Consider the following 12,483-nt stretch of genomic DNA (forward strand, 5'->3'; position numbering starts at 1 on the left):
GGTGTTTTTTGTTTTGAGGGTAGTTGCGATTTTTTTTATGGTCGTACAAGGAGGTTGTGCAAACATGTCTACCTATACCTCCATCTAGACCAGAAGTCCGGATTTAATTTTTTATAATGAGATATTTCACTTCTCAGCCCAGCAGGAAATGACAGGCCCTAAGCAAACCCCAGAGGCCTGGCAGAGCCATGGGTGGGCCCATACCTGGAAGGGCGGGGAACCACTGCTGTGCCGGGCACCTCCCACCTTCCCCTGCCTTCGGTGCCCCTGTCCTTTCAAGAAATGGAGGAGGCAGAGAAGCCTGCCAAGGAGGCTGAGCAAACCCCCACCCCAGCCCGGTGACTGGGGTACCTGGCACATGAGATGGATGACCTCCAAGAGCATTTGGGTGCTGAGCCAAGTGCGAAAGTTTTGAGTCAGAGCACTAGTCTTGGGGACCACTATCATGGAGACTGAAAGTGAGCAGAACTCCAGCTCCACCAAGAGGAATTCCAACTCTGGGGGCAGCTGTAAGCCCCAGATAGCTCAAATGTCACTGTACAAAAGGCAAGCTGTCGCAGGCTCTGCAGGCGCTGCAGTGTCAGCCCAATGCAGCTCAATATTTCCACTAGTTCATGCTCCAGCAGTAAGCAGCTCAGCAATGCCCAGAAGCATAGCCTGGCTGCTGTCCAGCAGGCCACCATTGCTGCTAGTTGGCAGGCCAGCTCCCCAAACACCAGCACTGCACAGCAGCAGACTGCCACCACCCAGGCCTCAATCATTCTGGCCACCATGTCAGCCACCCAGCTCATCAGCCGATCCCAGAGTATGAGCTTTCCCAGTGCTACCACTTTGACCCAATCTGCACTACTGGGGAACACCACCTCCCCACCCCTCAACCAGTCCCAAGCTCAGATGTATCTACAGCCACAGCTGGGAAACTTATTGAAAGAAACCAGATCTTGGGCCAGAATGTGCCTCTAGCCTCCCAACTCATCCTGATGCCTAATGGGGCAATGGCTACAGTCCAGCAGAAGGTGCCATCTGGCCAATCTCTGGGAGTTCATACAGATGCAGACCAGGTGCAAAACTTGGCAGTGAAGAACCAATAAGCCTCAGCCAAAGGACTTCAAATACAACGCTCTATTCAGAAGGCCATTCCTCCTGGAGCATCCCTTGTCTTTAGCTTCTCCCAAGCCACTAGCCAGGCCCTAGCTCAGGCTTACTCTGGAGCCTCAGGCCAGTCCCTCAATGTTAGTCATGCCAGTGGAGGCAGTAAGAATAGCATCCCAGGGGCCATGGGTTCAGATGGAAGTGGCCAGATACCTGGGGGCTTGGGTCCATTGCCCTCCTCATGAATAGGTGGTGTTGAGAGCTGTCTCAGGAAGGTTACATGAGTAATACAGTCCCTCCCTGCAGCCTGAACAGTGACTGGGAGTCAGGGCAGCCAGATCAAGGCAGAAAGTACTGCAGCCAAGAAGGCAGAAGTAGAGAGCACTGGTCAGCAGAGCATAGATGTGAACCTGACCCGGACAGCCACACCGCTCTCAGCCAGACACTTATTAGCTCAGTCACCTACACACAGGTCCAGCCCCAATCCCTGACTCAGCAACAGCAACAGACCCACCTCCAGCAGAAACACGTGGTAATCTGGCAGCATATTGCCATCTGCCACCAGCAGCAGTTCAAGCACCGTCAGTCTCAGCTGCTCCATATAGCCACACACCTCCAGCTGGCCAAGCAGTAGCAGTAGCAGCAGCAGCTCTCTTTGCCCCTCAGCCACCACGAGTCCCACCAACTCAGCAGGTCCCACCTCCCCAGTTCCAGCAGCAAGCCCAAACCCAGATTGTTCAACCCATGTTTCAGTCTTCACCTTTGTCCCTCCCACCCAACCCAACTCCCAAGCCACCCATCTCTCTCCTATCCAAACCACCAGTAGCACCAATCAAGCCTCCTCAGTTAGGGACTGCTTAGAGGTCAGCTACTCAGCAATCACCGCCCCACATCCCTGTGCAAGTTGTGTGCACCTGACAGACAGGTTCAGCCCAGGCACAGACTTTGGGGTTGGCACAGCTGGCAGCTTCTGTGCCTACTACCCGGGGGATACCAGGTACAAAGCAGCCTGGTCAGTCCCAATTGACCTCTTCGCTATCTTCATCCCAAGCTCCTGGTGCACTGCAGGAGCGCCTTCCCACTTTTGCCTCTGGGATGACCCTTGCTCCTTTTCAGTGGACAGCACATATGGTAAAGGGTGGGGCTACCACCTCCTCCTTTGTTGTAGCCTGGCTCCCTTCTGCCTTCTACATGCAGTCTGTGCCCCTGCCGGCAAACCCCAGACATTGGGTGTCAAACTCAAGGCTGACTCTGAGGAGGAAAAAGATGGTGTCTCCACATTGGGTTCAATGTTTTCTGCAAAGGCATCTCCAGTAGCAGAGAGCCCAAAGGCCATGGAGAAGAAGAGCAATCTTGGAGACAAAGTTGAATCAGTTACCAATGTGAATAATAACACCCTAAGCAGTGAACTAGTATCCTTGGCTCATGCCCCATCAGTACCACCTCCTAAACTAGTCATGCTGTCCAGACAGATGGGTGACTCAAAACTCCCACGAGCCATTGTGAAGCCCCAGATCCTCACTTACATCACTGAAGGCTTTGTTATCGAGGAAGGAGCAGAACCTTTTCCCATGGGTTGTTCTCTGTTACTGAAAGAGTCCGAGAAGTCACTACAGACTGGCCTCCTGACAGGACTGAATAAGAATCAATCAGGTGGTCCCTTGGGAAAGGACAGCCCATCTGCTGAGCTAGATGAGGTGAATATCCTGAAGTGTGAGCACTGTGGAAAGGATGACCCTGCAGAGCAGTTTTGTGGCTCCAAGAGATTCTTCTCCATGACTTGTGCTAAGAGGCATAACGTGAGCTGTAGCCACCAGTTCCAGTTGAAGAGGGAAAAAAATGAAAATAATTTCAAGAAGCCCCCTGTGCTCATGTTCAATGGCATGGACCTCACTACAACTCCTCTGATATCCCTGGGCCAAGATCCAGGGCAAGCACAACTGGGGTCAAAAGGACTCTATCCGGGGTTCAGATAATTCCAGTTATGATGAAGCACTCTCTCCAACATCTCCTGGACTTTATCAGTGAGAGCTGGGCATTGGGAGCAAGATCTGGGGAACCCCAGTACAGTTCCTCCTGTACCACAATTACATGGCATTAATCTTGTGTTCCTATCCAGTAATCCTAGCCATTGGAGTGTAGAGGAACTTTATGAGATTATCAAGCTCCTCTGCAAAGCTATCAAGACACTGTAGAGTCATTTTGTTCCTAGGAGATTGATGGACAAGCCCTTTTATTACTTAAAAAGGAACATCTTATGAGTGCCATGAACATCAAGCTGGGCTTAGCCCTCAAGATCTGAGGCAAGATTAATGTCCTCAAGGAGACCTAAAGTGGCCCTTTTGCATAAAGCAGCCTAAAGCAGACACTCCCCACTGTCTAGGTTATAACCTGGTACCAGCAGAGACTTCAAAGGGAATAAAGAACTGTTTCAAGTATGCAAATCTGTGGAGAGGATTACTAAAACAGGGAAGGAAAGCGTGAGAATTGGTTGCTGGTGCTACACTGTGGAGCTTTGATATTTTCTCTGAGTTCTACTTAATTTAAAAAAAAAACCTTTACAATTTTCACCTACCCTAATCCAATCTTTATAAAAGAGGAAGTCTAAAGGACTAATACTGCTCAGCCTTACTTATCCAGGAGTGGAGTGCCTGTTACAGTAGAATGAGTAGCAGAGGGGAAATAAAGGCAGGATCCGCACCACTGCAATCTAACAAAGAACTTAACAGAGGAGACTAGAAGCACAGGGAGACGTGTCTCACCCACTAACCCAGCAGTTCTGGGCCTGGTCTGATAATATTTTCAGGTGTTCCAACATCACAAGAAAACACCATGCTAACATGGGAGGAGGGCAGTCCTTTAAATTCTATGTATCGTTTCCAGTATTGGTAAGGGAAAGCCTTTGAAACTGTGCTTTCATTCCAAGGCCAGAAAAGCATGAGAGGGTCCATAATGCGCAAAGAAAAAAGCCCATAAAACAACTTTGGTTAATTGCCTACCTGTGGTCACTATCTGTTTTACAGATAGTCCCTAATGTTTATAGAAAGAGCCCATAAGTAACTTTGGGTAACTGCCCCAACTTTAATTAACTGCCTTCCTTCACCTATGTGTTTTACAATAAGAACAAATAGAGTCTGGAGCAAGATAAGGATTCGGGCTAACAGACCTTCACACATAAAGTTTGGGTAGTCACTCCACCTCCCAAAAAGCTGGTTCCACCTTTATCCGTCAATCAGTATATAACGTCTTCGTCCCCATCCTGCCAACTATATATGTCCTCAGAACAAAGGACTCACTCTCTTAGCACTTTTGGCCCTCTTGGCCTTCTGGCCACCCTAGGGCGAGCTTGGCACCCTGGCTTTTTGCCAGTCTTGGTTTTGCTCCCCCATTCACTAATAAGCTTTGCGTGCATGCTAATAGGTTCATTGACCTATAATTCTTTATAGTGTTGACAGGAAGGTCCAGGGTTTTTCTGATAACATACCCAGGGTCTCGGTTCTCCAAGAAGAGGGATATACAGTATGGTAAAGCATGCAATGGGTGGATTGTAAATGTACCTCCACAATGGGAAAGGTAGGTTTCTTCTAGGTTGTGTAACAAGAGGAGCAAAATCTAGTGCACCCTCTGGACTGCCTGACTGTAGCTGTGGCCCAGGTTTCGTTGTTGTCACTCACTCCCTTCCTACTGAACATTTTCTCCTGCATCCATGGCAGGCTCACTAGCTGGTGTAGAGACATGGTTGGCATCATTCTGTTGGCTACAGGGACTAAAAGTGTTTGGCACATAAAAAGAAAGAAATATTTCCACTCTAGAATTGAATAAGATTAAACAGAGGTAGTGATAGAGACAGATAGATAGATGCATGAAAGAAAGAAAGAAAGAAAGAAAGAAAGAAAGAAAGAAAGAAAAGGAGAAAGGAAGGAAGGAAGGAAGGAAGGAAGGAAGGAAGGAAGGAAGGAAGGAAGGAAGGAAAGAAGGAAGAAAGAAAGAACAAAAGAAAGAACGAAAGAAAGAAAGAAAGGAAATTATATTGATTATCTATCCATCTTTTGCTAGAGGTATTACTATCTATTTATAATTGAGAGATAGCATGTCTAGAGACTAAGAGGGCAAGGCATCAGTGACCTTGAAGAAGTTACTTATTTTTGCTGTACCCTGGGTTCTCTAGTAATAAAGTGAAATAAATAGATCTCTGCCTTACGAGGATTAAGTAAGAGCAGCTATGGAGTATTTTGAATGGTGTCCTCCACACAGCAAACACTGGCAATTGTTAAGAGTTGATTAATGAATGAATCTTCATACTGTGTGTCTGCAGTATACTGGGCTCTTCTAGATCCTGAAAATATAGCAGTGAACATAACAAACATTCTTGCCCTCATTTTAGAATAATATATTATTGTTAATGTTGTGAGTGATTCTTGTTTTGAGAGTGTGCTTGACTATTTTAAGATGAAAAAAGCTTGAGTACATTTAATTGAAGAGGGAAAAGAAAGTATTCCTAAACAGAATTTAAAGAATGAAGTCACAGAAAGAATAATTTAGGCCATAAGAGGTTTCAGGAAGCCAGAAAGAGCATGATATGCAGAGTACAGGTTAAGAGGTGATTCTTGAACAAGAGAAGGCTCCCTCCCTTTTCTTTTTAATTTTATTTTTTTAATTAAAATTTTTTCAATTATAGTTTATATTCAATATTGCTTTGTATTAGTTTCAGGTGTGTAGCATAGTGGTTAGACAGTCATATACTTTACAAAGTCTTCCCTCCAATATTTCCAGTGCGCACCTGACACCTTACATAGTTATTTACTCCTTTTATGGGATGAAAGGGGGACAGGGAGAACTCGCTGAACATGTTGATAAATTGTTTGAAAATGAAAGGTGAGCCTTGAATTAGTGTCTATTTTCTTGGTGAAGTGTTAGGTGAGATCTTTTGTTGAAATATAATTGGAGAGGAATCAAAGAGTTCAGGATAAAATGTCTGTAGTTAGACTATCAAATGTAGATAAGAGGGAGATTGGACCGTGAACTTGTAGTGGGGCCAAAACACAAACCTGCTGACAGGTCATGACATCTCAATAAAGATGCATTTAGTGAAATGTTTTCTTACAAATGTTATCCATGTTTCTGTGTCCTGTAGAAAGAATGTGTCCATTCATCAAATATTCACTGGATGCCTATCATCTTCTAGGTGATGAAATACAGGAGAGAGTGAGGCTGACTGGGGCCTATCTTGCCTTTGGTGGGATAGAGGAGTAAAGCTCGAGTAGAATAAGACAAGAAGAGAGGTTAACAGGATGCTAAAGTGCCTGGACTTTTACAGAGAAAAGTGTGAAAACACTGGGTGCTGCAGGTAAGAATCTGGGTGCAAAGAAAGGAAGGGGATTGCTAAAACAATAAATTCACTTTTGAATTATTTCCTGGAGAAAATTCTGATCATAAATTTCACCTACTGTTTTACAATAAATGCTCAGAAACCCTGGTTAATAGAAATCCTGGGTGATGAAAGTTCAAATAAGCTGGCTTTACAACATCAGACATGAAAAGAGGACTACAGAATGTGTCTTTTTAACACTACTTCACGCATTTTTAAGCACTTAGGTGATGATGAAAACTGAAAGTGACTATGAATAGTCATTCTCAACCAGGGATGATTTTGGCCCCCAGGGGGAACATGGGCACTGTCTAAAGACATTTTTGGTTGCTAAATGGGGGGATAGGGTGCTGATGGCCTCTAGTGGGTAGACAATAACTACCGTACTCTATCTAATCTATGAGCTCATCAAACAATAAAATTCCCATTACAGGGTCACATTTTATGGGAAATACAACACCGAAGAGCCATCTGAGACATAGAGAAACAATATAGTCATTGTATTTAAGAAGTTATGAAATACACAGATTACCAAGCCCCTTTTATCTTTGTTTTACATGATATTGTAAATATACGTGACCTATATATCTGATAAGTAAAATTTTCTAATTTTAGAGGTTTTAAAAATATATTCTTTTAAGTAACTGTAAACAAAAACATGATATTTTTCTGAATGTCCAACACTATGCCAGCTCTCCTGACTAAGTAAGTGAGAGCAGATCACCTAGCAGTAACAAAACATAAAAGGTTATTTTTCAGGAGAAATGAACCAGACCTTCACACCTCAAGTAGTAACAGATCCAAAACCAATAATAGCCAAGGTGCCTGATTTTCCCTTTACTTATCATGAAAACACGTTTTTTCTGTTTCTGACTTAATCCAATTATCTCAACGAAAATCAAACATATTCACAGTACTCCTTTAAATGTTAACGAAATTAAGGCAAAAATGTTAAGATGAAATCAATTGCTGCCTAAAAAATGAAAACTTAGATTTTATGATCTAAACATATCTAGTGCTATACTGAAGAAACAAAGATGATTACCACCTCTAAGTAAAAACTGAGGGTTTTTTAATTCCAAATTATGCTCATTGTTAATTGTTTATATGACGTCATTGTAGGGTAATCAGTAAGTAGTCAGCTAATGTTATTCCTGGAGATTTAGGTAGAAACAGGAAATAATATAGTCTGTCAAGATAGAGAAGGAGATCTATGAATTCAAGAATTGAAAACAAAACTACAAGAGTCTAGAAGCAGCTATTTGAACAGAAGAAAAAGAAGAGAGCATGGCACTGAAAGTCTAAAATTAACATGAGGTCAAGAGAGCATTTACCCCTTTTTATTTCTTCCTTTAAATCCATGCAGTGTAAGCAAAAGATTTTGGAGCTTCCAAAGGAGCCAAGCACTCAATGGAGAATGTGCTAATGCTAACCGAAACTGCTTATGGGTGCAAGAAAATAGATAAAGTGATTCTTATCTCTGAATACTGGGAAGATAACAGCCAGCACTGATGCAATGCACACAGAACAGGATGGGGTTTTCAAATGATGATAAGAACAGGTTTTAAATATCCACACATTTTAACATTCTATGTATAGGGTGACCATATAAATGTCCCTCTTTGCCTATTGAAGCTCTGAGTTATACCCGTTTTATCCAAGCTTGTGGAATATTGCCTTAATATCCCCAATTCTTCATCTTTCTTTCTACCCACGCTTTACTATGTAATGTTTTATGAACCCCCCCACTCTAAGTGGGACATACTTTCCCATCCCTTGACTGTAGGTTTGGTCATGAATTTGCTTTGGACAAGACATGACACAAACAGAAGCTTGAAATGGACTGGATATTTTAATATTGGCCATGGCTTCTATCTGAGATTTAACCCAGAGCTGCAGAAGGGATGTTTGACAGAACATGGAGAAAAACATCCAGCTTATTCAATAATCTAGTTTTTCATGCAATTAAAAGACTAAAGCAGTCCTGGCTGGTGTGGCTCAGTGAATTGTGTGCCAGCCTGTGAACTGAAAGGTCACCGGTTCAATTCCCAGTCAGGGCACATGCCTGGATTGCAGGCCAGGTCCCCAGTTGGGGACGTGCGAGAGGCAACGATTGATGTATCTCTCCCACATTGATGTTTCTCTTGCTCTCTTTATCCCTCCTTTCCCCTCTCTCTAAAAAATAAATAAATAAAATTTAAAAATAAATAAATAAAAAAAGACTAAAATAGGAGAATATTGCTTCATTGGTCACCATGAATAAGAAGAAACTAGCCAAAAGAGTGGGTTTGGGGAGGCAGAGGAAATGTCAGATGTACATTGTAAATTAGAAATATCCCCTGTTAAAGCTATCTATCTCTTCCAGAAGAGGACTGGGAATAAATTTAAAATTGAATAGTTTATCCTCAGTGCTTAGTATAGGGCCTGTTCATAGGGGTTACTCAATAACTATGAGAGGAATAAATAGATTATTGGAAGTTATTCTACAAAGTATATTCATTTATATACTTATTCCAAAAACAATGGTTGTTGAAAAATTACTAAGTTTCATGTCTTATGACAACTTCTAGGCATAGCTCAGTGAGAAAAATGAACAGGCAAATCACAGCCCTCATACAGCTTATAGTCTCGTTGCAGAAAACTGAATAAATGAAATACAAAATAGTCAAATGATGCGAAGTGTTATGGAGAAAAGATACATCAAAGAAAACAGATTGGAATAGAGGGTCTCTGCAATTTCAAAGAGGTGGTTAAGAGAGGTCTCACTTGAACAAAAGGGGGCATTTGGATTACTTTGAATGAGGTGAGGGTGTGAGCCATGTAAACACTGAGAAGTAGTATTCCAGGTAGAAGAAAGAGAAGATGCAAAGGCCCTGAGGCAGAGAGTGGCTGATGAGTTTCAGACAAAGGAAGGTGGACAGTGTGGCTGGAGCAAAATAAGGGAGAGAGAGAGAGACTTTTAAGTGAAGTGCTCAGATAGGTCAGGGGCGGTCAGGTTTTGTTGGGCCTTCTGAACCATAGTTAAACTTTGGCTTTTATGACATGTTTTAAATGAATCCTCTCTGCCTATTATGTTGCGAATACACTAATGGGTGCAAAAGGAAGAAGCCAGGAGAGAAGACTATTACAGATTTCCAAATCAGAGATGATGATGGCCAAAGAAGGCAACATTCCACAAAATAAGTTACATGGAGAACTTGGAGAGAACATGCATGTGTGTTTTTCACTAATGATTTTGAAGTTGAAAATTTTAGAGCAGATATATTTGAATAATTCTATTTTCTTACTATTTCATAAAATTAAAAGTCACCTTGCTCTTCCCACTATGTAACATTCTGTCTTCTTATAGACAGAATTAAATATTTAGATATCTAAAAGTGCTACACATATACATGTGGTTTGAGTTACCTATACCTAAAGTTAAAGAATGTATGAATCATTATTTTTTTCTTCTAAAATAACCTGAGAAATAAAATTTTTTAAATTTTTAAATTTTTAAGTATATTTTATTGATTATATTGTTACAAGAGTTTCAATTTTTCCCCTTTGCTCCCCTCTGCCCAGCATCATCCATCCCCCAGCAACCCCCCCCCCGCAGTCCATGCCCATGGGTCGTACATACAAGTTCTCTGGCTTCACCTTTTTTTGTATTATTCTATTTTTTAAATAAATAAATAATTAATTTTTTAACAATGAAAAAATAACAATCCCCCCTCAAGACTTAAAACCCTTTATAGTCTTATAAAGGACAATGAGCGAAGGTCTTGAGCTCCTCTAGCTGCTTGAGAAATATAAATTTTAAGCCCTTAGTAGTCATCAAGCATGGAAGAATTAAAATCTTATCTAAAATTATTTGCAAGGTCGAGTCATCAAGAATGACTTCTGACTACCTTCAGGTCATAAGAAGGAAGCATGAAAGAGACAGGCATCCAAAACAGAAGAGAGATCCAGAGTCTTAAGAGTAAATCCACCCATTTTGATTTTGAACTTGTCCCAATGAGTTTCCTTCAAATAGCAATGATAGTTGGGATGAAAAATCATATTGCTTTAAACATCTGCCATAACAACGTATGCATAGTCTAAGAGAAAGCATGGTACACTGGGAACAGCAAGTTGGACCTCTACAGGCCTACTTTGAAATCCTAGCATCATCACTTTCTGCAGAGGTTTGAAACAAATGCTCAACTCAGTTTTGAAGTTTCAAGTTTTCCCTCTCTGATATAGTAGTAATAATATCTTCCTCGGGGCATTATTATATGAGGATTGCATAAAAAATAAATAATGCTTACAGAAGGGATTACAAGTCCCCTGTAATACAGCATTTTAAAATGCCTATTACCTTGTTCTCTGTACAATAACAACAAAACCAACAAAAAGTAACAATCTTAGGTAGGTAGAACTACTGAAGCAAAAAAGGGTATTGTTCTACTTCCCAAACCAAACAAGACAGGAATTGAAAGACTCTACTGCAGAAACAACAATAAGAAATGCAGACTTAAGGCTCTTTTAGATTGTAAAGAGATCCTAGTTAACCTAGTTAAGATAATGGGACCTTAATGGGCCTAAGGGAAACTCCATGTGATAAAATTGTGAGAACACAGAGACTTGTGCTGATTGTCTCTCAGAGGATGAAACCTGACAGCAGATTCAGACAATTGACAAGTATTACAATTGCTTCTGATAGAAACGTTAATATAACCACAGCAGAGGAAAAATATTGGGCCTTAGCATGCGTGCCATTATTGTTATTACATATTTACGTATTCCCTTTTGTTGAGACAGTAGTTTTAAACTAGTATGTATATCAATTTTTGTATTAGTCATTTGTTAATACTTATGCCTAAGTATTACTTATAATTTGCAAATGTTTCTAAACCAGAAGATCTTGGTATTGATTTGGATTTTCTCATGAAATGACTGTCATTTGCATTCAATTCCCAAGTGCCCCACCTATCCTGTCCCGGGAAATATTCCTGCGCTATAATCTCCTGGAGGCGACACTGCAAGACAGGTGTGTGAAAGAGTTTTTCTGTGTCTACCAAAGAATTGTCACACACCTCCAATGCTATGTAAAATGAAGTGACTGTTACAAATAGGACTCTCTTCAAGTCCAAATGTGCTTGATGTGACCCAATTCTCAATTTTTCCCTTGCAATAGCAGGGTTAATGTTTTGGGGAAAAATTTTTTAAAGAAAACTGCAGAACTTGCTGCTACATCAAAAATCAACTTAGTTACTATTAAAATTATATTTAATAGAGTTGCCATATACAAGCTTCTATTTTTCAGTTGGCTACACACAGATGTGGATCTAAAGGAGGAAGTGTGTGACTTTCATCTTCTTTTGATAATTTTATGTTGATTACAAATTATATAGATGGAAGGAATGTGAAATAAAGTGTAATGAAGGCCAAGAAAAGAAGGGGATAGCATAGTTCAGGGGCTGAGAAAACCAATTCTGGACTCAGAAAGATGTGTTCAAATCAGAGTTTTTCAACTTATTAGCAGTGTGACCTTTGGTGATTTATTTTAACTTCTCTAAATGTGTTTCCTGATATTAAGAGAATGATTAATACCCTTATATCACTAAATTATTATGAAAATTAAGGATATAAAACTTCTTGTCACAGTGTCTTGAACATATAAGCACTCAAGTATATTTGATCATTTATAATATTACTTTTATTTATAATAATAATGAGCACTCAAGTATTACTGACTAGTTATTGTGGTTGTTATTATTACCATATTTATTAAGAAATAAAACAACTGACCTGTGATATTCAGCAGTCATTCTTAGCTAATTTCAACTGTTTCCTTCTGGTCCACTCCTTTCTTAAGAATGAGGAATGTGGAAATAGACTACAAGAGTTGAGAAAAAAATGTCCCCGCTTTCTCTAAAAGAGAGCGCTTCAGAGTGAGCTGAACAGAGTGAAGGGGTTTCCAAGTCCCTCCCTCCCCAGAGGACAGATAAGTGAGTGATACAGGTTTAGGTCAGCCTTATGAACAAGACGCAAGTACGGAT

General features: G+C 41.0%; 1 pseudogene; it reads left to right on the forward strand.

Moving 5' to 3' along the window:
- Positions 1-445: 445 nt before the first annotated feature.
- On the forward strand, positions 446-3,424 carry LOC149991724 (polyhomeotic-like protein 1; annotated as a pseudogene).
- The last annotated feature ends 9,059 nt before the right edge of the window (positions 3,425-12,483 follow it).

The sequence above is a fragment of the Furipterus horrens genome, unplaced genomic scaffold (genome assembly GCF_987537825.1).
Source record: "Furipterus horrens unplaced genomic scaffold, mFurHor1.1.pri manual_scaffold_17, whole genome shotgun sequence".
Taxonomy (NCBI): domain Eukaryota; kingdom Metazoa; phylum Chordata; class Mammalia; order Chiroptera; family Furipteridae; genus Furipterus; species Furipterus horrens.